The sequence below is a fragment of the Heterodontus francisci genome, chromosome 42 (assembly GCF_036365525.1).
Source record: "Heterodontus francisci isolate sHetFra1 chromosome 42, sHetFra1.hap1, whole genome shotgun sequence".
NCBI lineage: Eukaryota > Metazoa > Chordata > Chondrichthyes > Heterodontiformes > Heterodontidae > Heterodontus > Heterodontus francisci.
The window spans coordinates 2,723,509-2,751,494 of NC_090412.1; the positions used below are offsets into that span (position 1 = coordinate 2,723,509).

A 27,986-nucleotide genomic window follows, 5' to 3' on the forward strand; every position below is an offset into this window, starting at 1 on the left:
GTTACACTCCTGCCGAAGTTCTGATCATTTTCAGAGTTACCATTCCTCCTAGCCTGATTATAAAATTGTGCTTTCCACACTAACCTAGTCAGCTGCATTATATTTGCTTTGCTCAAGTATTCACTGGCTTCTCAAATGTTGCAGCCTGAACTTGATTTGGATTGAGGCAACCCTAACAATATCTCTGCTGTAGTGAATCGGACCTGCTAAATGTGTATTCTCACAGAACAAAGCTGTGAGAGGATTTGAAGTAACTGAAGATTGGTTTGACTTCAGGTTTGCATGATATGCAATGACTTTCACAAACACAAGATGAGGAGTCAATTACTGGCATAGGTGGTGCTTTTCAGCCATAAAAGGGTGATATTAGCTATGCTTCCATGGCTAAATATGTCATTTCCAGACTTAAGTATTCCTTTGAGCACAAATCATCCACTAGCTCTAGCTGATCCTTTTGAATCACCTGTTTGAATGACAACCTCATACCTGAAAATGTTCAGTAACTGGTTATTTTTCATGATTTGTTTCTACAAAATGCACAATTGAGGATTATTATGGGATAAAGGAAGGAAAGAATTTGCATTTATACAGCTTCTTTATGACCTCATAACGTCTTAAAGCACCTCAACCAGGGAAGGACGTTTGAAGTGTAGCCAATGTTGTTGTGTAGGGAAATGGATCAGCCAATTTGCACACAGCAAGCTTCTACAAAGAGCAATGAGATAAATGACCAGAAAATCTGATTTTAGTGATGTTGGTTGAGGGATAAACATTGGCCAGGACAACAGGCAGAACATCCTGCATTTCCTAGTGCCATGATACCTTTTATGCCCATTTGAAGAGAAAGACGGAGCATTGGTTTAACAGTCGTTAATATTTCAGGTCAATGGCCCTTCATCAGAACCTTCTCTCCACAGATGCTGCCAGACTTGCAGAGTGTTTCCAACATTTTCTGTTTTTATTTCAGATTTCCAGTATCCACAGTATTTTGCTTTTGGCGGGCAAGCAACAAGTGAAGCGAGCCGATTCACACTGCTATAATGCAGCAGCAACACGAATGGTATTTTCCTCTAACAGGATAAAAACGTCAAGCCAAAAAGGCATTCTGCCTACCACACAAATGAGTAATGTGGCATATGAATTTCAGTGCTGGTGCGATGCCAGGTACGTAGGCCGTGCATCCCAATGACTAGCGGATCGTATCAAACACATCCCTTTGGCTGTTCGCAATAGGCAGAGTATTGACCGTAATCAACCAGCCCGTGCTTGCAAAACTCAGAACATAATGTTCAACGATAAATGTGATTCTGCGATTGGGCAGCACTTGCTGAACAATGCCGAGTGTACTAAGAATTACACTAACAACCACTTTAAGGTTATCAGCTGGGATCGTAATGTGGCTCACTTACACTTGCTAGAAACTATATATATTCATGCGCAGGGACCTACCTAGCCTCTGCAGGCAAAAGGAACATGTCCAGGCTTTGCACCTTCTTTGAAGTAAACGAAATAGTGAAGGACAATAGTTCCCTGGAGCATTCTCCATGGCAACGTCTCGACCAGAGTCATCTTGCCAACCAATCACTACCCTTTTCTCATGCAGCATAAATTGTTGGCATTCTTGCGGCTGTCCTGATAAGTGCAAGACAAAAAACTTCAACAGCATGTCTTTTTTCAGCAATACTAAAGTCAGTACTTTTCAACATCTGCATGTCTCAACCTCATTTGTGCACAGCTGCTTCACTATTTATACTGATGCTTAGATATCCACCCTGCAACGTAAACAGAGCAGATTCAGAGAATAAGGCTGAACGCATTCGCTGGACAATCTTGCTCATTTAAAAAAATATTTTAGCTAGTCTTTTATTCTTAACATGCAAATTAAAGAAAATTAGCACTTCCAGGATAGCGTACTCTAAATTGTGCCATCTGACCAATTCATTTAAGCAGTATGTTGATCAACATACTGCAGGTATGCAGGTGGGAAGATACCAAAACACATGTACAGTTTGGGAGGAGGGTGAAAGAGTAGGAAAAACATGAAAAGCATCCAAATTTCACCAAAACTAGCCATAGTAAACTACAACAGGCCATCCTTATATGAAATATACTGAATGCAGATTGAGCATTGTCTCAACGGGATTCTTCTTCTGTGGCCTCCTTGTCTCGAGAGACAATGGGTAAGCGCCTAGAGGTGGTCAGTGGTTTGTGAAGCAGTGCCTGGAGTGGCTATAAAGGCCAATTCTAAAGAGAGACACTCTTCCACAGGCGCTGCAGATAAAATTGGTTGTTGGGGCTGTTACACAGTTGGCTCTCGCCTTGCGCTTCCGTCTTTTTTCCTGCCAACTGCTAAGTCTCTTCGACTCACCACACTTTAGCCCCGCCTTTATGGCTGTCCGCCAGCTCTGACGATCAACGGGATTAGCGGCCAACTTTTGACAAGTGCTTTACTAGATTAAAAATGTTGATCATGTTATTCATAAGGTCAATATCATAAATTTACCATGTAAGCCAAAGAATGAATATGAAAAATAGGACATTACAGTACCATGCAGTGATATTCCAGTGTCCTGAATAAAAGCTAAATAGTTCCATAAAAGGAATGCATTATGAAATAATTTCGGAAAAGTATATTTTGTAAATACTGTACTACAGTGAATAGGTGAAGGAGCAGGGCTTGTTTTTACTTACACACATCAAACCTAGGATTGATACCTCTGCACACAAAAGTAACCAGGAATTCTAAATTTCAAAAGAGCCCAAAGATTTTCTCTGAAAATCATTGTATTATGCAACTCTTCATTTATGATTCAAGCACAGGTGAGCATTTTCAATTAAGATAATACATATTTTTAAATGATATACTACAGCTTTCAATAGCCCTCTCTCCCCTAAGGTATTCAATCTCAAAAGCATTTTAATACATTGCCTCAAATTGCTCTTTCATGTTAATGACCTTTCAATATCACTCATGCGTATTTGAAAACAAATATGCAATTTTTCCCAGCACTCAATCTGAGCACTCTTCTGTTAGGGCGTGACGGATGGGATGAATGCAGTTTTGATTTCTTTTTTTTAAAAAATCAATAGGTTAGCTATGAAGCAAGCTGGGTTTTTGGCTTTGTTCCGTAAGGGGTCCCACTTTCCCTATAGCAAGCCCTGTTCCCTCTCATTAAGCAATGCTCTCGGAAGGCTAGGGCATTAAAATTCATTGGTCTCTCTGGAAGATGATGTAGAGAGGCAAGAAGCTACGTATGAAGTAAAGATAAAAAATATACTCGATCAATTAATCTCAACCTGATCAGACTGATGGTAGTTCCTCACAGCCAATCATGTCATAAACATTAAATAATAAACATTATTTTTGGCATTTGTGCATAGTCGTTGTGGAGTGTAATTTTCAACATGGTGGCTTGGACTTTCTTCACTTCAACAAAATAATCGGAATTCCACAAAGGCATGTCTCCCTGTTCTACATTAAGCGGGCCATTTGAAGGTGGTCCTTCTATTTCCCACACCAGTAGCAGAAACCTTTTGAAGACAATTCACAAATGAACTACAGTACAGTGAAAATCATTGACACCATATCTGTACATTTCTGGCATTTCACCTTTCCCCCAGCAACATTTGGAAGACACTTCATTACACGTGAATGGTGTGGTGCACAATTATATCAACACCTTTACAAATGTTTAAGCAGTTTCAAAAATGTGAAATATATGCACGACAAACTCACCTGCAAGTCTCAATGACAGAAATCAAACAGTTTTCCAGGAGGGTGGGTTCTGAAACTCAGCATGCCCTAAAAATCTTTGATAGAGCCACCTCTTTAATTTTCCACACTCAAAACACATGCGAATTTGACAAAACTGTGTGTGGAGCTAATATGAATTATATTAGCATACAACCCAATCCATTCTATATATCCCATGACATATTGCCAATACCTATCAGTAAAGATAGTTACTGAAAACCCTTTTTGCCGTATTTCTCAACTTAGTCCAATAAAGCCCTTCCGTTTTAGTGGAATGCTTATTTTTTTGTCTATTGTTGTCTCTCTCATTACATATGACCTTCAAAGAAACTTGAAGCACCAGCTTCATTACTTTTTGGCTGATTAAAAAAAACCTGTAAGCACAGCATTGGAATAGAAATGGACTCACATTTGAACAGTAATCACCATCATCTGGCTGATAATTGCTGAAAATGACAAGATATCATTTAAAGATTATGGAATGCCCGAACATTCTTTGACAAATCAATTTTAATTGTTCCATGCCTGTTTTCAGTAATTTGTACAGTCAATTGTGACTCAATGATTCCAAATAGGAAATTGGCAGCAAAAGGGCCCAGTTTTCTGATGTAAGCTCTTCATTGATGATTTCAAATTGCCTACGTGGTGTTGAATTGAGTTACAGTCTCAAACTGAGGGTCCAGCAAGTGCAGCAGTTCTGGGTCATCTTAAACTTATAATCTACATTGCTGCAAAACAAAGAACGTTTTCTTCAATTTAATTGAACTCAGTTCCACAGCAAATTGTCACACCATTTTAATTAAATCAATGCGCTCCAAAATTGCTTGCATGCATGCCATTTGCAACACATTGATGCCCAAGTTAAATGGAGATATGTGGAGTAAAACAGTCAGAGGACACAAAAATCATAGGGTTGACCCCATGTCACATCATACACCCAACTAGCTAATCTGAAGTAGCAAGTACATTGTCTCTTTACTTCAACACAACAAAATGGAGCAATATGTAAAAGAGCAGAATGCAGCTCCCCCTGTTGTTACCTTCTTCCAACATCTTTCTTCCTTTAATATGAGCGCTGACTGCACAATTCCGATTAATGTTTGTTCAGCAACGACTACAGATCCTTGCTCCAATCTGTCACCTTCTAAAAATAGCAGATAAATGTCATACCCTGGGCTGCATGGCACTCTCTATCCTTTTTATTGCCAGTTTAATTTTACTAATCAAATCTTCATTGTTAATGGAAATGTTCAGCTAACTGAGGTACCGTATGTGGAGAAGGGGAAGAACAATTTTACAATCTTTAATGATATACAAGTAAACACGTGTGATTATAAAGAAAAAAATAATATCCTTTCAATTCCTATGGTAGAAGCTAATTCTTCTGTTGGTGTTAATAAAATTAGTAACAATTATTCAGTTAAGTTCAGCTGTGAAATAAGTTCCGCTATAAAATATAGTTCTTCACATTCAGTACATTTAGTACAGACCCCGTCAGTTCACTATCTATCTAAATTCTGTATGAAAAAAGATTTCCAAAAATTTTTGGTCTTTGAGTTATTAATAAAACCCTCTGTATAATTATCAGCTACGTCCTGCAGTTATACAAGCATGCCATCAGTGGCAGCTAGTTTGCAGGCACCTCACTCTTCAGTAAAAAAAAACTGCTTGGCATCCAAGTTGCTGCAACAAATTTCTTTGAGCCACTAGATAAAACTTCAATCTGCCATTCTTCCTTGGCATTACCAAGGCAAAGGAAGGCAATTCTACCTCAGGAATGATTTATTAAGGATGTCAAGCTGAAACTTCCCGCAGTTTATTTCCACAGTGCAATCTTTAAATGTACATCAAAGATGTGATGAGTCTGAGAGAAAAACAGACTAGCATCATGAAGAGGTATTGGTTACCGAACCTAGTGTCATTGATGAGGAAAGATTTACAAGTTACCTCTTTCACAAAATATATCCATCAAATTTGGAAATTCAGGAATAAAAATTGTTCAGGTTCACAACAGCGGAATGGGGCAAAGCATATGTCAACAGTGACAGAAATCAGGGCTTACGCTCACAAAGTACTTTCACTGACATGGCAGCGGAGTTTAATTAGAAAATTCAGCCAGCAGCTTGTACGATTTCACCCAGAATGGGATTTGCCTCTGGTTTCTTATTGATTTTTAAGATGCTGCTATGTTTTGAGTTGCAAGAAAAAGGAAGCAAGATTTAAATGAGATACAAGAGTTAAAAAACAAAAAAAAGTAAAGCCAATCAAAACAGAGAATGCTGGAAACATTCAGCAGGTGATGCAGAATTTGTGGAGAGTTAGCGTTTCATCAGAACCTGAAATGTTAACTCTGTTTCTCTCTCCACAGATGCAGCCTGACCTGAGTATTTCCAGCACTTCTTGTTTTTATTTCAAATTTTCAACATCCACAGTATTTCACTTTTGCAAAACAGAAAACATTTTGAATGGATTACACCTTTAGGATCATATGGTTTGCAATTCCCACATGATTGCATTCTAGAAGAGTGGTCCATACCAATACTTAAGACCACAGGAACTGCAGTAGACCCCTCAAACCTGTTCCACCATTCAAGAAGATCATGGCTAAAGCCTGGCTACCTGACCCGAACCCGACTTGACCCAACTATATGTGTCAGGTTCGGGTCGGGTCAGGTCGAAATTCTGAGTCCAGCATTCAGGCTCGGGTCGGGCTGGACACTGCTTCCGGGAAGTCACAGGATCTGGCTTACCCATGATTCCCCACAACTCCAGCTGCGGGAATAGCCTGCTGCCGGAACAGATGAAGGAGATTCGTGTCGGATTCGGGTTGGCTGTGGTCGGGTCGGGTTTTAATTTTATACCCGAGCCAGGCTTTAATCATGGCTGATCTGCGACCCAACTCCATATCCCCACCTTTGCCCCATAACCCTTAATACTTTTCGTTAACAAAAATAAATAAATCTCAGATGTAAAATTTACAATTGATCTCACATCAATTGCCATTTGCAGAAGAGAGTTCCAAGCTTCCTACCAGCCTTAGCGTCTAGCAGTATTTCCTAATTTCACTCCTGAAAGGCCTGGCTCTAATTTTTTCACTATGTCCCCCAATCCTAGACTCCCTAACAAACAGAAATAGTTTCTCCCAATCTAGTCTATCTGTTCCCCTTAATATCTTGAAAATTTAAATCAAATCACCCCTTAGTCTTATGAATTCTAGGGAATACTAGTGTAATTTGTGTAACCCTTGAAATCCTGTTACCATTCTAGTAAACCTACATTGCACTCCCTCTAAGGCCAATATATCCTTCCCAAGGTGTGGTGTCGAGAACTGCTCACAGTGCTCCAGGTGTGGCCTAACCAGGGCTTTGTATAGATGAGCATGACTTCTACCCCCTTGTATTCTGGTCCTTGAGATATAAAGGCCAGTATTCCATTAACCTTTTTGACTATTTTCTGTACTTGTTCATGACATTTTAATGATCGATGTACCTGGACCTCTATGTCTCCCTGGGACTCCACTGTTTCTAGCTTTTCATCTTTTAGAAAGTACCCTGTTCCATTCTTTTTTAGGTCCAAAGTGGATGGCCTCACATTTGCCTAAATTGAAATCCATTTGCCAGAGCTTTGCTAACGATATCGCTTTGCTATTTTATGCTTCCATCTACACTGCTTACAGCAGAAAGTTTTTAAAAATCCTTCTTGACATAAGTTCGGAAGTCAAACTTCAGACTGGTCTAATTTAGATTTTTCTAAATGTATCTGGTAGATGTCAATTTGTACTCAGGCGTTCCTGAAATTGCCTACAAAACAGACCAGTTGGATAAAACATTCCACGTACAAATTGTTCTCTCTTCCCCAATAAAAAAAATTAAATAAAATTTGGAATTAAGGTTTAAACTAGTTACTACTTTCACTTCCTTCCCTGCTTACAATTTGAGATTAGCAATAAGCGTTATTGCTTTTAGCCCTGTGTGTAGTAAATAATGAGTAACATACACAACCCTACACAACTGTTTCTGCAAAGTGGTACCGCAGTCACTCAAGAGCCATCACAAAAAAGCTGTTCCAGCTGAAGTAGGAAGGAAAAGGATGAAATGCCTGTCATTTAATCTAAGTACATGAATTAAACTGCTTTTCACGTCTCTGTTCAAAAACTCAAGATTGCAGGATAAGTAGAAAAAAAGGCCATTTGACCCATCTTAGCTCATCCAAGCAGAAAGATGCTACATTTTCCATCCTCTCTCCAACACAACTGTATGAGGATTTTTACCTTAATGCTCTACTGTGAGGCCTTAGCATCACTTTGGGAGAAGAGGTTCCTGCCATCAGCTCTAAATATACTGGTTTAAATCCATGCCTACATTTTGCAGCAGATCTCGGATCTGCTTTTTCAACATACACCACCTCCCAGCAAATTCTTCCATTGATGCCATGAGCACTCACTGCTTAAAAAAATTACAACTATCAAAAACCCACTGTGCAACACAACAGTTCCATTTCTCCAGAGTTAAGCTGATCTCATACCAGTTGTTATTATTATATTGAGGGTATTTTACACTTCTCTATCAATATCTGATCACAAATAATGCCTGCTATACTACACCTGTAGGCTAACCACCTCCTTAAACACACTTTTCCCCCACTCTATCCTCACCTTCAACACAGAAAGCAATGCATGGATTTATTCATAGCTAAGATCAAGGCCATCTTGGCAGCCAGCACTCTCCTCATGCACTCAGCTCCTAAATTCTCTCCGATCTCCTAGCCATTCTTTTTATATTTTCTCGACCCTGCCTTCTCCAAACTCATCTTGTCCACAAGACCGACCTCTGGAAACATTCTATAAATCAAGCTTTTGGCCACCTTTCCCCAATCTCTCACTCCTCCAACTCATATACTTTGCCTTATTTGCATCTGTGAAGCAGTGGGAACTTTTATTATGCTTTGAGTACTATCCAAATTCATGTTATTGTAGAGATCTTGGTATTATAGTGAGGAATATGTTAAATGTTTTGCATCAGGAATTGTACAATAGAATATTGAGTGTTTCTCTTGGGAACAGTGGGGTAATGTGCCAACTCGCACCACTGCATTTCAAGCTAAGACCCCATGTGCAAAATATTCTTGCAGAGAATACACAATATGAATTGACAAACAATATCCCATTCAACCTTGCCAATAACCCACTGATATTGACCATATGTCATAGCACACAGACGCTTACAGTATGGCCATCCTTTTTTTGACATCATTTATTCAGTGTCCTGTGATATCCTTTCCCCAGCCATTTGTTTCCACGTAAAAGTACATACAAGTGTAGATTTCTGTCCATTTTCCTACTTTGAGTACAGATTTAAAATCAATGTGCCAATAATTAATGGCCATCCACTGTAAATTTCATTTGATGGTACACTTGCATATCGACATGCTAAATCTATGTCCTTCATAAAAATGAAATTTCTCATTCGTACAGGTAAAAATACTGATTTTTGAACTTATAATTCCTAAAAATTCCTTTAATGGACATGAAAATCATAAGATGACCCATCTCTATGTACTTCCTGGAATTACACACTTGCTGCCTGTAACATTTTTCTAACAATGTCCATCTGCAAGGATTAAAGTTATCTATACATCTGGTCATTGAACTTACCTACCATTGAAACCTACCATGTCCAAGGCAGGTCATGCTGTGGTACTATTCTCCACAGCACCTCATTTCTCAGGCCTAATCTCTCAGTCATCACCTACCTCTGCTTCCTCTTCCTCATCATTCCTGTTGTCTGATCATCAGTCTTTCCCCACTCCCTGCTGTGGCCCAACGCCAACTGCCAGTCCCCTTAGTGAAATAAACATTGGCATAGATCTCATCAGCCAAATAGCCAGCTTCTATGTCAGAACACTATGATTATACATGGCTGTCGTATGAAACTCCCCTAAGCAATGCCGCAGAAGTTACAGTCAATATCAATAATACATTTAAAAGTCTTGCATAAAGCATACACTTTCTCCAACCCTTTTATTTCCTGTAACACTTGCTTCCTGATTTTTCTGCCACACCTATGTGATGCTTAGAATTACTATCTCTTACCTTTGGCCTGCTCAATCATCTCACTTAACTGACTCTAGCTACATGTCCTCCCAACTGCTGATTTTCACCTGAGCTGTTCTACACACATTTCCATTAAACCCGTGACAATTCAGCCTCTTGCCCACAGCCATCTCCCCCTGCCCCAAGTACTGGTGGCCTCTCTATGTCATTGTTCTATTCACCATAAATACCCACTCCCTCTTATTTTCTTTCCCTGTCCAAAGTGCCAGCAGCTTCTACCCTGTCCTCTCTACTTGCCCCAAGCAGTGCTAACTTCCCGTTTACCACTGAAGTGGGAGCCATGTCTTAAGACACTTAGTGCTTTGTCCGATTATGCTTTAACTGCCGACAAGTACACTAACAATAACCTGTATATATATATAGCACCTTTAATGTAATAAAATATCCCAAGGCATTTACTAAACACAATAAACATGTACTTAGTGTTTTAAAGAACTAAGACATGGTTCACAGCTTGGTAACAGGAATATGACAGTGTAAAATCTAAGAGGAATTGATGAAGGCTCAAAGCCTTTATTCTGGTCCATTCCCTCTCTGCAAAATTGCTACCAGAATCCCACTACCTCTAACAGAACTGCATTCCTGACTTCTCCCTGCTGCTAGCAGTTCTAAACTCTGGCCTACCCATGCTCCTGAACCCTTCCACACCCTTGCAACATCCTTCCCAGTACTCTTGTATCCCACAACACCTGCCATTCCTAGATCCAGTAACGCCTTACCAATAGCCTCAAGCGCCCCTTCCAGCAGTTCCACACCAACGAAACCCCTTCCTCAATGATCCCAAAGGCCAGCATTGCTTCCAAATGTTACCATTCATCCTACAATATTCCCAGAACCTGCCACACTGCAAACCCCACCCACCCCCGCAAATCCTACTGTTCCACTCACCAGAATGCCCCTCTCTGTGGTTCCAAACCCAGCAGCCCCACCAGCTCCCATCCCAGGCCTCAATACCCTCCAGTGCTCATCACCCCATGACTCTCAGACCCCTGAAGGCATTACAGCCTTGCTTTGCCTCAAGCTTCAATGGCCTTTCCCTTTCCACAAATGCTGCACCAACAGTACCTACTTGAAACATCTTCCAGACCACCTCCCTGTGAATCCTCTACTTTAAAACTGAGTGCGTAGCTAAAAAGAAACTAGATCACTGATTCACAATGTCTATAAAATACAGACATCATAAATTAAAATAAAAAATCCCCAGCATTTACTTAATACTTTGTAATAAAATTACAATTTTAATTATACCAGCTCCAAAAATCAGCAGTCCTGATACTGCCTTATATGCCACATAGCAAAAAAAACAGCATGTCCTTCAACTCACTGTGTGCAAGACTACACAACATCTACCAGCATAAGTTAAAAGTCAACTTATAGCAAATTGAGTCTGTGGACAACAGTCTTTCTATATTCAGCCTGGCTCTCACTTTAATTGTGAACCTGGTATCTGTCATATACACCCTATTTCTGCTTCATTTTACTCTCTACGTCTTTCACTATCCAGGAAGCTCTGGCTTTGTTTGTCCTATCTTGCCCCCTTGTGGGAATGTAACTCGACTGTACCTGAACCATCTCCTCTTTAAAGGCAGCCCGTTGTTCCATTATAGATTTGCTTGCCAATCTTTCATTCCACGTTAGCTGAGCCAGATCCGTTCTCAACTCACTGAAACTGACGCTCCCCCAATTCATTATTTTTACTCTGGATTGCTGCTCATCCTTCCCCATAGCTAATTTATGGTGTATTCCCCTTGACTGTGAGGTGTTTAAAATGATACAAGGATGTGATACGGTAGATACCATGGAATTATTTTTTCTGGTGAAGGAAAATTAAAGCAGACAATGATGTGGAGATAATATTAAAATTAGAGTTCAGCCAAATAAGAGTGAAATCAGGAAGCATTTTTTCATAAAGGATAGTGGAAATCTGGAATTCTCTCCCCAGAACCCTGTGGAACACTGGGGGTCAATTGAAATTTTTCACCATCAGAGTATGGAGAAAAGGCAAGGAAATGGAAGTGAGGTATGCATTAATCATAATTTAATACAATGGCAGAACAGGTTTGAGGGCCTGAATGGCCTGCGCCTGTAACACAGATGAGATTGGGAGCGGAGGGGCGGAGTAGAGAAAGAGGAGAAAAGAGAAGGAAAAATTAGATACGGTTTTCTCTGTCCTCCAATTATCTTGCCATTTCTGGAGGTGCTGCTTGTTAGATACATTCCACAAACAATCAAATAATTTTCCTTCATCGGAGAACCCAAACAGAAGTGTGTCACTGCCGAGCCTGTTTCTGTTCCCTCAATGTCCACAGCTTCCAGCAAAGATCATAGGGCAGTGATCAGAAGGGGGAACCCTGGCTAATCTTGCTCGTCTATGACCCAGGAAGTCAACTGCAGAATCCCAAATGGTCCAAAGGCCAAGACTAGCAAATGTAGCATGGATGCAGGCAAGAACCGTACAGATTCAGTGTTTCATCCAGGTGATGCTTTGGCCTACATAACAAAATATGGTGAAAATTGGTAAAGGACATCATGAGACTGACTAACATCCCCATGATGGAATAATCTGCTAACACTCACTGTGCATGGTGAGCTATACTGCAGAAAGCACCATGCCTGCTAATATTGCTGTTAAATGGAGAACATGATATTGAGTATGTAAGGAGCGCAGTTCCCTGGCCTCTGACTGCCAGAAGATCTCTGTGCATTTCTGCACTTTTACCTCCTTGCTGGGTAGAACTCTGTGAACATCCATCATCCTTTGGTATCCACAGTGTGTGGCTCTCCACAGTGCATCAGCAAGCTATGTGATTGTAGCAGCATCACACATGCTCACTTTCAGTAATGTTTGTGGTCAGAAGTGGCAGCCTTTGTCCCAGAAGCACTGAGGCCAATTGCAGCCTCTGCCACAGCTGAGATCAGCAAATTCAGCACAGCCTACGCAAAAAACCTGATCTGCTTGGTTCAACTACTCATTGAATAAACTCAATGAGCCATTGAAGTACCCCTGCAATGAGATAATGATAGAAAATTACAGAATTGGCACTCGGTGCTTTTCCATTAGAACTGAATGCACACAATTTTCTCAAATGAGATCTAAAAACTGGACAGTTCATTGGCACAGACACACAGTGTTGTCAGTGCAGGACCGTCAGTCTGTAGCCCAAATGACCCACAATTGCATCGTGTTCATTTTGCCGAGTTATGTTGCATGTCTTGAGTAAATATGGTGTAAAAAAACTATGATCCACTGACATAAAGCTTGAATAACTGGAGAACTGGCTTTCTCTGTATTCATACTGATCATTCCCATTTGTCCCATCAGATTCAGTTATTGGGCAATGTTTATCCAAAGCTGCTTTACAACTATGTATCCATGCATATCAACATTGTGACTACTTATTAATTTGTGAAGTTTCAATAAAAAAAAGTTAGAAAACAAACAGACCCTATAATAAGAACTCCAGTGTCACCATGGGACTCCAATAGATTTGATGTTTGGTGGCAATGACAAACTATTCAAAGAGGTTTTTAAATGAACTGTCAAAGTAAATCAGAGGAAGCAAATTGCAGATAAATATGTGATGGTCCTATATTTACTCTGTGTGGAGATCAATATGTTTAGTGCTTAGCTGGTAAATATATTACTGCACGAGTAACAGTTTTCCCATGCCAATCATGTTTTTGAGTAGCGGTCTATTCTGAACTTAATCAGTAAACGGTGAAATGCCTGCCTGTGTATTTTGCACCTGTGGGTTTTGAGAGAGTGACTTACTGATTGTTAACATAAATACTCAAAATGAAGCACACACATTGGGAAAAGCTCACTCCCTGCAGACAGCTTTGACAAGAGGTTCTTTGGCGTCACTGATTTTAAATGATGTCACATCACAAAACTGTGTTACTGTTTTCCCTCAAATCTGCCGTTCATATAAAATAAATGCCAAAATCCAATAACTGTTTCAGTCTTCTGCATGATAACTAAACCCTGAACCAGGTTATGGAAGGAAGCAAACCAAATAATTTTAAGTTTCCTCTAAAAGCTGGAAAATAAAAGTGCAGTCACTTGATAGACCAATGAAGCAGCCTTGCATTTCAAAGTATGAGAGAGACAGCAGGAGGTGGATATAAAGAGCAGACTGTCGATCTCAGGGAAAGTTACACTGCAGAGAACACTGGAAATACACCAGTCAGCATCTGCAAAAAGACAGTTTATGCTGACCCAAAATGTCATAATCTACAGTCTCTCTAAAGATGCTAATTAACCTGCTGTATTTCCAGCATTATCTCTTATTTGTTTCCCAGCACTTGCAGTTTTTTTACTTTTCATGACATTAGAGGTTGAGAAACTTGTAACGTCTGAAATTGGGTCTCAACTGCAACAGGTTTTTTTTTTAGAAAAAGATCAGTGTTTTTGCTTCCTCACCTCCTGAAGTTGCCAGCTCTTGCCAGGGTATGGTTACTCTGTGGTTCTTCAGTTTGCATTATGAGATGTATGGCAGAAATTCAAGGGCAATGTAAAAACATCTGATGCTGTTCAATTCTTTAAAAATTATGAATCATAATCCCAGAACCTTCCATAATGTCAGTGCATGCAGGAAACCACATCGGTTCCTGTGCTTTGGGGTCTAAGGCCAGAATGACAGCAGCACTCGTCATAGTTTCTGCTGCTGTGTATTCACTTACAGAGGGGCCTAGGGAAATAACCTCTTTACAGCAATGGTGTAATGTGAAAGGAGCCTCAGGATCATGAGTCAAATTCAAGCCCAAAGCCATAAAACAACTTCATTCGCATACTAATCCTTACTCTTATTTGGGAGGAAATGGGAGGGTGGAGTTGCTTTATTTAAATAGCACACAAAAATTTCAATCAACTGTGAGTACTTGGCCAACTTTTTGTTCCTCCTAGATACATCTATACACATCAATGAAGAATGGCACTATAGACATGGGAAGAAAGAAAAGACCAATGGAGAGAAAGAAGCAAGAGAAGGGAAGAAAGTGAATGAAAGAATGGGATAAAAGGGAAAAGAGGGTGATGAGATTGCAAGAGAAACAAAGATAAGGGAAAGATTATATAGGAGGAAAGAGAAAGAAAACTATTGATGTAATTTTAAAAAGTGAGATGACGTAACATAAAACAAAAATACATCTCTCTAATGTAAAACAGTAGCTACAATAGCCAATTGTTCGCAGTGATATCTTCACAATGGATTATTTTCTGTCCTATTTTCTTGCATAAAAGGAAAAGCTAAAATGGTATAAAATGGTCAGATAATAAGCTACCACATGAACCATTTTTCTTAAAAAAAAAGTTCAGAGTGTTTTCTTGTTCTGCCCTTAGTACTATCCTTTAACCTTGCGGTATTGGTTATCAGCATGATGGGTACACACTACCAATTGCAAGTGATTAGCTGGCTAGTTCCATCGCTTGTTGCTATCTGCCAGGTAGAAGGAGATAAATCTATTATTCTCAGCATTAGTTGTTTCATCATTCTGACAGCCTCATGCGAGCCCACATTCATCAGCTGCTTCAAAACAGCCAGCCCCAAAACACAAGACAGCCAAATCTCCCCAACTAACCCACAGGTTAATTGATCTTTAATCTATATTTAATTACACATTCATAACAAAGCCTATTATTAAGTATTTAATTTGTGTGTTGATATTTACTATGAGAACTGATTGATGTAAAAAGCCTGGTAATCATTCGTGGGATTCATACAATGTACATAATAAAAGGCATTCCAGAAGGCTGCTTCAGCATTCTGCTAATTCTTTGGATGGCCAGCAATTAATTTCTGACAATGAAACTGGCTCCAACTAAAGTATGGCTCCACAGAAGGGACAAGCATCAAGCCAAAGTCAAACCAGCTAGATCTGAATTCAACGTACATACTTTAAATCATCACAAAGCAGCACTGCATTTCAGAGTTTACTGGTAACAAATGCAAATATATAAATACTCAAACAAGTGGAGTGACACCAAGCCACCGCACACTGGAGCAGCAAGTCATCTTTATTTTTACATTCTACTGTGATGTTGTGAGAAAGCAATATATACAGCCAGGCATCTCCCCAATAATGAAGGGAAAAGACTGGATGGGGAAACTGCATTAACACAGTCTCTCATGTGTCCCACAGAAATTAACCAAAGTAAGATTTTAACGTGACCTGGCAATCGGCTGACCATTCTCACACTGGGAAGAGAACCAGCTAAAGACGAATATCGCAGGTAAGAGAGGAGTGATGCAAAGAAAAACAACCTAACACTCGGCACCTCACTCACTGTTCCAATATCAATAGGTGACTACAGAAGATGAAAGCCATTCAACCAATCCAGTGGAATATGCAGTTTACCATCCAGCTGTTACTTAATTCCAGGGTTTGCCAATAATAAACTACCCACCACTTCATTCCACGTGCTGATCACTGTTGTCTCAAACCAAATTTATGTCCTTAATTTGCCATTTGCTCGTTTGAACCTTTGCCCCTTTCCCCACTGTCACAATCCATTTTGAAGTAGCTCCAGTTACTACGAGATCCTCTCTCAGTTGCCTTACATCAAAACTGAAACACTAAAGTTTTCCATTCTTCCTTCACAACTCAGGGGAAATCAATCTGAGTGCTTTTCAGCACCTCCTCAGAGGCATCTGAAATGGTGAACTGAACTACAGCTTTCTAATGTTTTAAATAGCAAACACCAATGATTGACTGTTATCGGTTAAACACTAACCATCATTATGAGGATCTAATCGCCAGAATTCCACCCACATTAAAAAGGAGCAACATTCAAAGTACAAAATTCAGTTTTATTAGTTTCCATTCCCCCAAAAGGTCATTTCTAAGTAAAAACCAATACTGCTCATTTTAGGAAGTGGATCTCAAGAATGACATTATTGTTTGATTCTGTTTTTCACAATGATATGAACATTTAAGCCTTTCACCTGCATTAGGTCAATGGACTCCATGAACCTGAACACAAAGTCTAGGCTGACAACCCAGTGCAGTAGTGAGGGAGTGTGGCACTGTAGGAGGTGTCATCTTTTGGCTGAGACATTAAACTGAGGCCCCTTCTGCCTTCTCAGCTGGATGTATAAGATTCCATGGCACTATTTCAAAGAGCAAGTTGGTTATCCACCATGTCCTGGCCAGTATTTATTCCAACATCTAAAAAGACAGATGATCTGATCATTATCATATTGTTTCTTTGTGGGACCTTGTGTTCAAATTGGCTGCCACGTCTCACTACATTACAACACTGACTATACTACAATGGCTCTAAAACATTTTCAAACTTTGAGGTTGTGAAAGGTGATATATAAATATAAGTTCTTTCTTCCTTCTAGGCTCTGTGTTGAAATTTTTAAATTAGCTTTGGGAAATAAATTAAGTAAACCTTGAAACGGGATCATTATCAATGCAAAAGACCTAAATGTTTCACTTTATTTATTTTGGAATTACTTACTTTTCAATTTGCAAGTGGAATGTAACTGAAATTGTACATATTTTGCAAAAATACTATAGGCAGGATTTTACTGTGGGCTTCGTGACCCCAACGTTAGGACCAAATTGGGGTCCCGAGTCACACTTGCTGGGAGCCAGACTGGGGCAGCTATTTTCCCCAGAAGGGGCTCCGAATTGGTCGCCTCCGTGCTCACCATCCATTTAATAATGGTGGATGGGCTCCCAATGCTGCTGGCACAGTTGCAGGGCCAACAGCTCGAGAGCCTCGGCAGCCCCACCGGGAGAGATGGGCACTGCAGAAGCAGGAAGAAGAATACGAGAATGCCTCAAAATGGAGGTGCCCTCAGAGGGATAAAATAATGTACTTTTTTTTTTTTAAAAAGAGGGCCAAGCAGGCAGGCACCTCCAATTGGAGGGGAAACTCCTTCAATGTCAGCATTGGTGCTGCAGCGGGGGGCCTTTGCTAGCGGGGGCCCTGTTTTTGGGGGACAGAGCCTCTGGCTCAAATGGCCCACTCAGTCTGCTGCAGGGAGGCCAGCAAATGCTCAAGATGGCCCCTAATTGGGGTCTTAAATATGTAGATTAATGCTAGGCGATGTGCAGCAGATTGCTTTCCTGCTGCCTCTAGGAATTCTCCCAGTGGCGGGAATGCGTCAAGGAGCATAGGAAATAGTAGGCCATTCGGCCCATCAAGCCTGCTCTTCCATTCAAACAGATCATGACAGATCATGTATCTCTACGCCATTTTCCCCCCATCCCCATATCCCTTGATGTCATTAGTATCCAGACATCTATCGACTTCTGTCTTGAACATGCTCAATAACTCACCACCCTGTGAGTAATGAAATTCCTCCTATTCTCAGTCTTAAATGGCCTACCCTTATTTTGAGACTGTGTCCCCTTGTTAAAGAACAAAGAACAAAGAAAATTACAGCACAGGAACAGGCCCTTCGGCCCTCCAAGCCTACGCCGATCCAGATCCTCTATCTAAACCTGTCGCCTATTTTCTAAGGGTCTGTATCTCTTTACTTCCTGCCCATTCATGTATCTGTCTAGATACATCTTAAAAGACGCTATCGTGCCCGCGTCTACCACCTCCGCTGGTAATGCGTTCCCTGCACCCACCGCCCTCTGCGTAAAGAACTTTCCACGCATATCCCCCCTAAACTTTTCCCCTTTCACTTTGAACTCGTGTCCCCTAGTAATTGAATCCCCCACTCTGGGAAAAAGCTTCTTGCTATCCAACCTGTCTATACCTCTCATGATTCTGTACACCTCAACCAGGTCCCCCCTCAACCTCCATCTTTCTAATGAAAATAATCCTAATCTACTCAACCTCTCTTCATAGCTAGCGCCCTCCATACCAGGCAACATCCTGGTGAACCTCCTCTGCACTCTCTCCAAAGCATCCACATCCTTTTGGTAATGTGGCGACCAGAACTGCACGCAGTATTCCAAATGTGGCCGAACCAAAGTCCTATACAACTGTAACATGACCTGCCAATTCTTGTACTCAATACCCCGTCTGATGAAGGAAAGCATGCCGTATGCCTTCTTGACCAGTCTATTGACCTGCGTTGCCACCTTCAGGGAACAATGGACGTGAACACCCAAATCTCTCTGTACATCAATTTTCCCCAGGACTTTTCCATTTACTGTATAGTTCACTCTTGAATTGGATCTTCCAAAATGCATCACCTCGCATTTGCCCTGATTGAACTCCATCTGCCATTTCTCTGCCCAACTCTCCAATCTATCTATATTCTGCTGTATTCTCTGACAGTCCCCTTCACTATCTGCTACTCCACCAATCTTAGTGTCGTCTGCAAACTTGCTAATCAGACCACCTATACTTTCCTCCAAATCATTTATGTATATCACAAACAACAGTGGTCCCAGCACAGATCCCTGTGGAACACCACTGGTCACACGTCTCCATTTTGAGAAACTCCCTTCCACTGCTACTCTCTGTCTCCTGTTGCCCAGCCAGTTCTTTATCCATCTAGCTAGTACACCTTGGACCCCATGCGCCTTCACTTTCTCCATCAGCCTACCATGGGGAACCTTATCAAACGCCTTACTGAAGTCCATGTACATGACATCTACAGCCCTTCCCTCATCAATCAACTTTGTCACTTCCTCAAAGAATACTATTAAGTTGGTAAGACATGACCTTCCCTGCACAAAACCATGTTGCCCATCACTGATAAGCCCATTTTCTTCCAAATGGGAATAGATCCTATCCCTCACTATCTTCTCCAGCAGCTTCCCTACCACTGACGTCAGGCTCACCGGTCTATAATTACCTGGATTATCCCTGCTACCCTTCTTGAACAAGGGGACAACATTAGCAATTCTCCAGTCCTCCGGGACCTCACCCGTGTTTAAGGATGCTGCAAAGATATCTGTTAAGGCCCCAGCTATTTCCTCTCTCGCTTCCCTCAGTAACCTGGGATAGATCCCATCCGGACCTGGGGACTTGTCCACCTTAATGCCTTTTAGAATACCCAACACTTCCTCCCTCCTTATGCCGACTTGACCTAGAGTAATCAAACATCTCTCCCTAACCTCAACATCCGTCATGTCCCTCTCCTCGGTGTATACCGATGCAAAGTACTCGTTTAGAATCTCACCCATTTTCTCTGACTCCACGCATAACTTTCCTCCTTTGTCCTTCAGTGGGCCAATCCTTTCTCTAGTTACCCTCTTGCTCCTTATATGTGAATAAAAGGCTTTGGGATTTTCCTTAACCCTGTTTGCTAAACATATTTCATGACCCCTTTTAGCCCTCTTAATTCCTCGTTTCAGATTGCGCCTACAATCCCGATATTCTTTCAAAGCTTCGTCTTGTTTCAGCCGCCTAGACCTTATGTATGCTTCCTTTTTCCTCTTAGCTAGTCTCACAATTTCACCTGTCATCCATGGTTCCTTAATCTTGCCATATTTATCCTTCATTTTCACAGGAACATGTCTCTCCTGCACGCTAATCAACCTCTCTTTAAAAGCCTCCCACATATCACATGTGGATTTACCTTCAAACAGCTGCTCCCAATCTACATTTCCCAGCTCCTGCCGAATTTTGGTATAGTTGGCCTTCCCCCAATTTAGCACTCTTCCTTTAGGACCACTCTCGTCTTTGTCCATGAGTATTCTAAAACTTACAGAATTGTGATCACTATTCCCAAAGTAGTCCCCGACTGAAACTTCAACCACCTGGCCGGGCTCATTCCCCAACACCAGGTCCAGTATGGCCCCTTCCCGAGTTGGACTATTTACATACTGCTCTAGAAAACCCTCCTGGATGCTCCTTACAAATTCTGCTCCATCTAGACCTCTAACACTAAGTGAATCCCAGTCAATGTTGGGAAAATTAAAATCTCCTATCACCACCACCCTGTTGCTCCTACATCTTTCCATAATCTGTTTACATATTTGTACCTCTATCTCACGCTCACATATTTGTACCTCTAGACTCACCAGCCAGAGGAAACATCCTGTGCACATCTACCCTGTCACACTCTCTAAGAATTTTATGTTTCAATGAGATCACAACTCATTCTTCAAAACTCCAGAAAATACATGCCCAGTTTCTGCAATCTCTCCTCATAAGACAATCCCGCCATCCCAGGGATTAGTCTGGTGAACCTCCATTGCACTCCTTCCATGGCAAGTATATCCTTCCTTAGATAAGGAGACCAAAACTGTACACAATACTCCAGGTGTGGTCTCACCAAGGCTTTATACAATTGAATCAATACATCTTTACTCCTGTACTCAAATCCCCATCTAATGAAGGCCAACATACCATTTTCCTTCTTACTTGCTTGCTGCATCTGCATACTAGCTTTTAGTGACTCATGAATAAGGACACCCAGGTCTCTTTGGATGTCAACACTTCCCAACTTCTCACCATTTAAGAAATACTCTGCCTTTATGTTTTTTTCTACCAAAGTGCATCACTTCACACTTATTCACATTATATTCCATCTGCCATGTTCTTGCCCATTCGCTGAGCCTGTCCAAATCCCCTTGAAGCCTCTTTGCATCCTCCTCACAACTTACATTCCCTCCTAGTTTTGTGTCATCTGCCAATTTAGAAATATTACAATTGGTCCCTATATCCAAATCATTTATATAGATTCTAAACAGCTACGGTCCAAGCAGTGACCCTTGCGGTACCCCACTTCTAACAGTCTGCCATCCTGAAAATGACCCATTTATTCCTGCTCTCTGCTGTTAGCCAATTCTCAATCCATTGCAGTACATTACCCCCAATCTCATGTGCACTAGTTTTGTTTACTAACCTCCTTAGCAAAGCCTTCTGAAAATCCAAATACACCATATCCACTGGTTTATCTAAGCTACAAGCAACATCCTCAAAAAACTGCAACAGGTTTGTCAAACATGATTTCCCTTTCACAAATTCATGTTGACTCTACCCAATCACATCATTATTTTCCAAGCGTCCAGTTATCTCATCCTTTATAATAGATTCTAACATTTTCCTTGACGTCAAACTAACAGGTCTGTAGTTCTCCGCTTTCTTTCTCGCTCCCTTCTTAAATAGTGGGGTTACACATTTGCTCTCTTCCAGTCTGCAGGAACCCTTCCAGAATCTATAGAATTTTGTAAGATAACCACCAATGCATCTACTATCTCTATAGCCACCTCCTTCAATATTCTGGGATGTGGCTCATCTGGTCCAGGCGAGTTATCAACTTTCAATCCAATTAATGTTTCGAGTACTACCTCTTTATTGAAACTAACTACTTTCAGTTCCTCATTTTTACAAGTTCCTTGGGTCCCTAGTATTTCTGGGAGATTTTCTGTGTCTTCCTCTGTGAAGTCAGACACAAAGTCATTGTTTAGTCTATCCACCATTTCCTCATTCTCCACCACAAACTCTCCAGTCTCCGCCTGCAATGGACCCACATTCGTCTTTGCTCATCGTTTCCTTTTCACATACCTAAAGAACCTTTTACAGTCCGCCTTTATGTTTCTAGTTAGCTCACATTTATTATCTCTCTTTTTCTTTATCAGTTTCTTGGTCCTCCTTTGTTGGACTCTAAATTGCTCCCAATCCTCGGCTTACCACTTTTTCTGGTGACCTTATAAGCCACTTCCTTTGACCTAATGTAATCCTTAACTTCTTTTGTTAGCCAGTTGATTCACCTTTCCTGTTTTTGTGTCTTAGAGGAATGTAGATTTGTTGTAAACTGTGTAATACCTCTTTAAATACTAGCTATTGCCTGTCTACCATCAAATATTTTAATGTATTTTCCTAATCCACCCTAGCCAACATGCCCCTCAAAGCCTCATAGTTTCCTTTATTCAGATTTAAGACCCAGTTTCAGAATGAACTATATCTCTTTCAATAAATAAATAAAAGCAAAATACTACAGATGCTGGAAATCTGAAATAAAAACAGAAAATGCTGGAAATACTCAGCAGGTCTGGCAACAACTGTGGAGAGAGAGAGAAGCAGAGTTAACGTTTCAGGTCAGTGACCCTTCATCAGAACTGACAAATGTGGCCAATATATTATTTCTCTTTCAAACTTATTGTAGAATTGTATCATATTGTGGTCACTATGTCCTAATGGCTCCTTTACAGCAACATACTGCTCCAGAAACCCACCTCGTACACATTCCAGGAATTCATCCTCCACAGCATTAGTGCAAATTAGGTTTACCCAATCTATATGTAAATTTAAGTCACCCAAAATTAATGTATTGCCCATGCTACATGCAGCTCTAATGTCCTGATTTATACCATGCCCAACATTACCACTACAGTTTGATGGCCTATAAACAACTCCCACCAATGTTTGCTGCCCCTTGTTGTTTCTTAGCTCCATCCAAACTGATTCTACACTAATGTACTGATCTCGTCCCTTATTAACAGCGCTACCCCACCTCCTTTTCCCCTGTGCCTATCCCTCCTAATTGATGAATATTCCTGAATATTCAGTTCCCAGTCTCAGTCACCCTGTAACCATGTCTCTGTAAAGGCAATTAAATCATACCCATTTACCTCTATTTGTGTTTTCAAATAATCTACCTTGTTGTGAAAGCTGCGCGCAGATAGAGTGCCCTTAACTTTGTCTTTAACATTATTCCTCATTCTGATCCTACTTAATGTTTGCCTTCGTCTCATCTGCCTTTCAATTTCACTTACCACTTCTCTACTTCCTGTTACCAGTTTGGTTTCCCTCCAATCCGAACTCCCTCTTAGGTTCCCAACCCCTGGACAATTTAGTTTAACTCCTCCCCAACAGCACAAGCAAACCTCCCTGCGAGGAGCAATCCAGACCTGCCTCCCTGTTATTTTCCTGGGGCCCCCCCTCCACTCCCACATTCCTGGGGCTGGAAATATTCTGCCCTATTTCCCTTTGTCTCAGTACAGCATGCATATCTATTTGTGTGTCATTGCCATAAATGTTTTGTCAAAGCAAAAATATTTTGCATTTATAAAGTGCCTTTAATGTAGAAAAGTTTTCCAAAGCTCTTGACAGAGGCACAGACAAAAATGGACAATGGACCAAAGTAATTTAGGTAAAGAATTCCAAAGCATGGTGACTCAATAGCTGAAGGCACAGTTGTGAATGGTAAGCTGATGGGAAGGAGATTGCACAAGAAGACAGATTTGGAGGAATGAGGCAGGGTTGAAGGAATGAACAGAGCTAGGATGAGGTGCAGCCTAAAAGGGATTGACACAAGGATAAGAATTATAAATTAGAGGCACTGGGGAATGGAAGCCAATACAAGTCAGCAAGGACAAGAGTGAAGAGTGAGTGGGTCATGGTGTAGGTATAAAGGTACAGGCAGCAGAGTTTTAGATGAGCTGAAGTTTAGAGCATGCAGTGCAGCCACTGTTGTTTTGTAGAAAGGTGGAGCAGCCAATTTGTGTACAGCAGGGCTGTACCAAATATTGATGGGTTGAATGACACATTAAAAGCATATGTAAGAAACTGCCCTCCCAATGGTTGGCTTTTAATCACGAGGTGAGCAGCATAAAAGAAGGGTCACTGACCTGAAACACTAACTCTGCTTCTCTCTCCACAGATGCTGCCAGACCTGCTGATATTTCCAGCATTTCTTGTTTTTATTTCAGATTTCCAGCATCTGCAGTATTTTGCTTTTATATTGGTATAAAAAGACTCAGACACAGAAGTAATATCAACTTCCAAAAATAAAGACATTAATGATGCAATTACTTCAGTTCAGCATTGGTAAAAAGTGGTTTCCACTTCACATCAACACTAAATTTGTGCAATATGAAATGGGAGTTATGGCCAGATCTAACTCTAGAGCAAAGCAGATATCTCTCCTTCAGGCAGCGTCTGTCTATTTCGCTCACACTCCATCAGCATTTAGACTAAAACTGTCATATGTGCACAGCTGAACTACTTCACATCAACTTCACAACTGCAGGGTAAATCCACTCTCAGGGGAGCAAATTACAGATTCTCAATTCTGATATTTATTTATTCCCAGATTTCAACCTGTGAATTTTGTTGCTGCACGAGGTATACTTGCTATCACCTAAAGTTGTCAAATAACTTTATTTCCTGTTTAGGGAAATTGTGCATTTAAATTTCCAAGCTAAAAATTTAACCAGTGTCAATGATACATAGGAAATATAACTTTTTTGTTCAGGATTTAGAAGGAATCAGCATATATCTATACAGGAAAACATAGCCACAGCTGATGCTCAGACTGAACCTTGACTGATCTTTATTCTAATACTTGCAAGAGCCAAATGTCAGTTTCAGTGTACTACACCTGTGCTCAGTCTTCTGTGTAGCCGTCTGATTCGCTGGCTGCTTTGGCCAGAAACTGCTACTGTATTGTCACAATTTGTGATCCAAGCACAGAACAAAAGTCCAATTCATTCGCCAAAACAGCACAGATTTTCACCTATTCTTCACCTCAATTGACGCCTGGGTGTTCTGTAGGTTTCGTACTCAAACTCAGATATAGACTGAAAGCCAGAATTTTTTGCATGAATGGTGGTGATGTCACTTCTAATTCATAATGCAACTTATATAGTAAGTCCTAGCAAACAAAACTAAGATTTACTTCTTGAAATGGTTGCTGAAAAAGCAAAAAGAATCACGACATATGATTATGTGGTGAACTGTATATTATCCAAAGTGGCATTCCCCTTAATCCTCTGTTTATCTTGATCTGCTACAGTACGTGAAGAAGCACACAAATGAGGGTACGACAGTCAGCCAATTAGATTACAGCAGTCTTGCACAACTAGGCTTAGCGCCTTCCTCCAAAACTTGAAGCAGGACCGACATGGGCATTTACATTCTGTATCTTGGCAGTGTACCTATCTGACCATACAGACTCGCACAGTTTTGAGAGAAGCCCAAATCCCTCATGTGTGCAACTAGTATACTCTTCCTGTGAGCACATTACATCTACTTCCAACCTGAAGGATTGGTCTCTTGGCAGAGATAGCTATAGTGCAATTCCAATAAATTCCAAGGATGCAAATGATTATGTAGTCCCATGTTGACTTCAGTTGTTTGATGTGAGCTGACAAAATGTTAATCCATCATCAGAGCCACACCCTTGGGGATGGAGAGGAGGGTTGGAGATGGAGCTGATACAATTAGAACCATTTTTGATTCACCAGTTCTACATTAACCATATTATGTTGCATTTACTTTGGCGCGATATGAAGTGTGTGGAAATCCCAACACAATGAAATTATATAGCATAGCACCAATGAAGTTGGGCGTGAAAATGCAAATCCTGCCATACAAAAGAAAGTAGAAGATCTTTGTTTTGGGACATAAAACAGAGAGCTCACCTTAAATTGTTCTACATATTTTAATCACATTTCAGTTTTTTTTTTGTCCCATAGGGCGCAACACAGAATCCATTACCAAGATGGCAGGCAACTGCTGCAAACAAGCTCTCTTGGAGCTGCACAACAAGCAGCCTGGAGCAATCTGTTTTGAATTTTCTCCCACAAACAAGTAGCTGCCTCCATTCAGCATCTCCCCATTAATGAGATCGAGAACTTGTGATGTCAGGGATAATGCCCACAGACCCACATCTCACCATCTCATGGCAACGCACAGCATCACAGGATTCCTAGAAACAGGGCTCCCCCACATCAGCACTTCTCAAACTGAGGTCTGCAAAGCCCTGGGGTACATAAAGACTTTCCGTGAGGCCCATAAAATAATCAAACAGTATCCAGGTGAGCGGCAGCCAGCAGAGGGCTTGGTGTGAGCTGGGAGGTGGGAGCTGAGTGTGGTCACCACATGTGCGGCACAGAGTGGGCTGGCTGTCTCACCTCGGAGGCGAGTGCCCATGGAGCAGTGCTCAGAGCAGCCCAAAGATCATCAGGGAGACCAACAGTTACCAAGGCTGGTGCTGGGCACCAGGTCATTTTAGCCTTGTTCAAGAGGGGAGTTCTTAAAATATTTAAGTACTACTTAAAGAAAGAGTGCCGAAATAAAAGTTGGCCCAGGTATTATGAATATTATATAGTATTACTCCAGGGAAAATGTTGGCACTGAGACCACCCTCAATACAGCCCAGTCTCTGCCAGTCACGGATGAGCTGGACGAACAGCCAACAAAATTGGAACTCTGTGATGCCATCGATTCTCTAGCCAGTGGAAAAGCCCCTGGGAAGGACGGCATTACCCGAAATAATCAAGAGTGCCAAGCCTGCTATACTCTCAGCACTCCATGAACTGCTTTGCCTGTGCTGGGCTGAGGGAGCAGTACCACAGGACATACACGATGCCAATGTCATCACCCTCTATAAGAACAAGGGTGACCACGGTGATTGCAACAACTACCGTGGAATCTCCCTGCTCAGCATAGTGGGGAAAGTCTTCGCTCGAGTCACTTTAAACAGGCTCCAGAAGCTGGCTGAGCATGACTACCCTGAGGCACAGTGTGGCTTTCGAGCACAGAGATCCACCATTGACATGCTGTTCTCCCTTCGACAGCTACGGGAGAAATGCCACGAATAACAGATGCCCCTCTACATTGCTTTCATTGATCTCACCAAAGCCTTTGACCTCGTCAGCAGACGTGGTCTCTTCAGACTACTAGCAAAGATCGGATGTCCACCAAAGCTATTAAGCATCATCACCTCATTCCATGACAATATGAAAGGCACAATTCAGCATAGCGGCGCCTCATCAGACCCCTTTCCTATCCTGAGTGGCGTGAAACAGGGCTGTGTTCTCGCACCTACATTGTTTGGGATCTTCTTCTCACTGCTGCTCTCACATGCATTCAAGTCTTAAGAAGAAATTTTCCTCCACACAAGATCAGATGGCAGGTTGTTCAACCTTCCTGTCTTAGAGAGGATCAGCTTTAAGAATCCATTTTTTTAATCCCATTTTTGTTGTGGGGCGGGAGGGAAGAGTAATGAAAAAAAGACTGGTGCCGGTCTACAATGCAAAAAAAGGCAAAGAAAAGGCGGAAAAAATGTAACAACAAAAAGGCCATTTTCCATGGTGAATTTTTTTCTTTTCACACATCTTAACACCTAACTGGTGAATTATTCTCAGTCTGTTCTCATTCATACTTGTGTATATTTTTATTTGATGAGCTGGGTGTACAAGCCGCATAGAAACCCATCACAATATTTAACAGTCTCCAAACTAAACTAC

General features: G+C 41.1%; 1 protein-coding gene and 1 long non-coding RNA gene across 9 annotated transcripts in view; one reads left to right on the forward strand and one right to left on the reverse strand.

The window, feature by feature from the left end:
- LOC137355388 (serine-rich coiled-coil domain-containing protein 2-like) overlaps positions 1–27,986 on the reverse strand; it is a 636,521-nt gene that overhangs the window by 327,208 nt on the left and 281,327 nt on the right. The gene's annotated exons all lie outside the window — the stretch shown is intronic.
- Positions 1–27,986, forward strand: part of LOC137355390 (uncharacterized) — a 74,036-nt gene that overhangs the window by 36,418 nt on the left and 9,632 nt on the right. The window contains exon 3 of the long non-coding RNA XR_010970917.1: positions 16,008–16,098. This is a non-coding gene — a long non-coding RNA (uncharacterized lncRNA). The remainder of the gene's footprint in view (positions 1–16,007; positions 16,099–27,986) is intronic.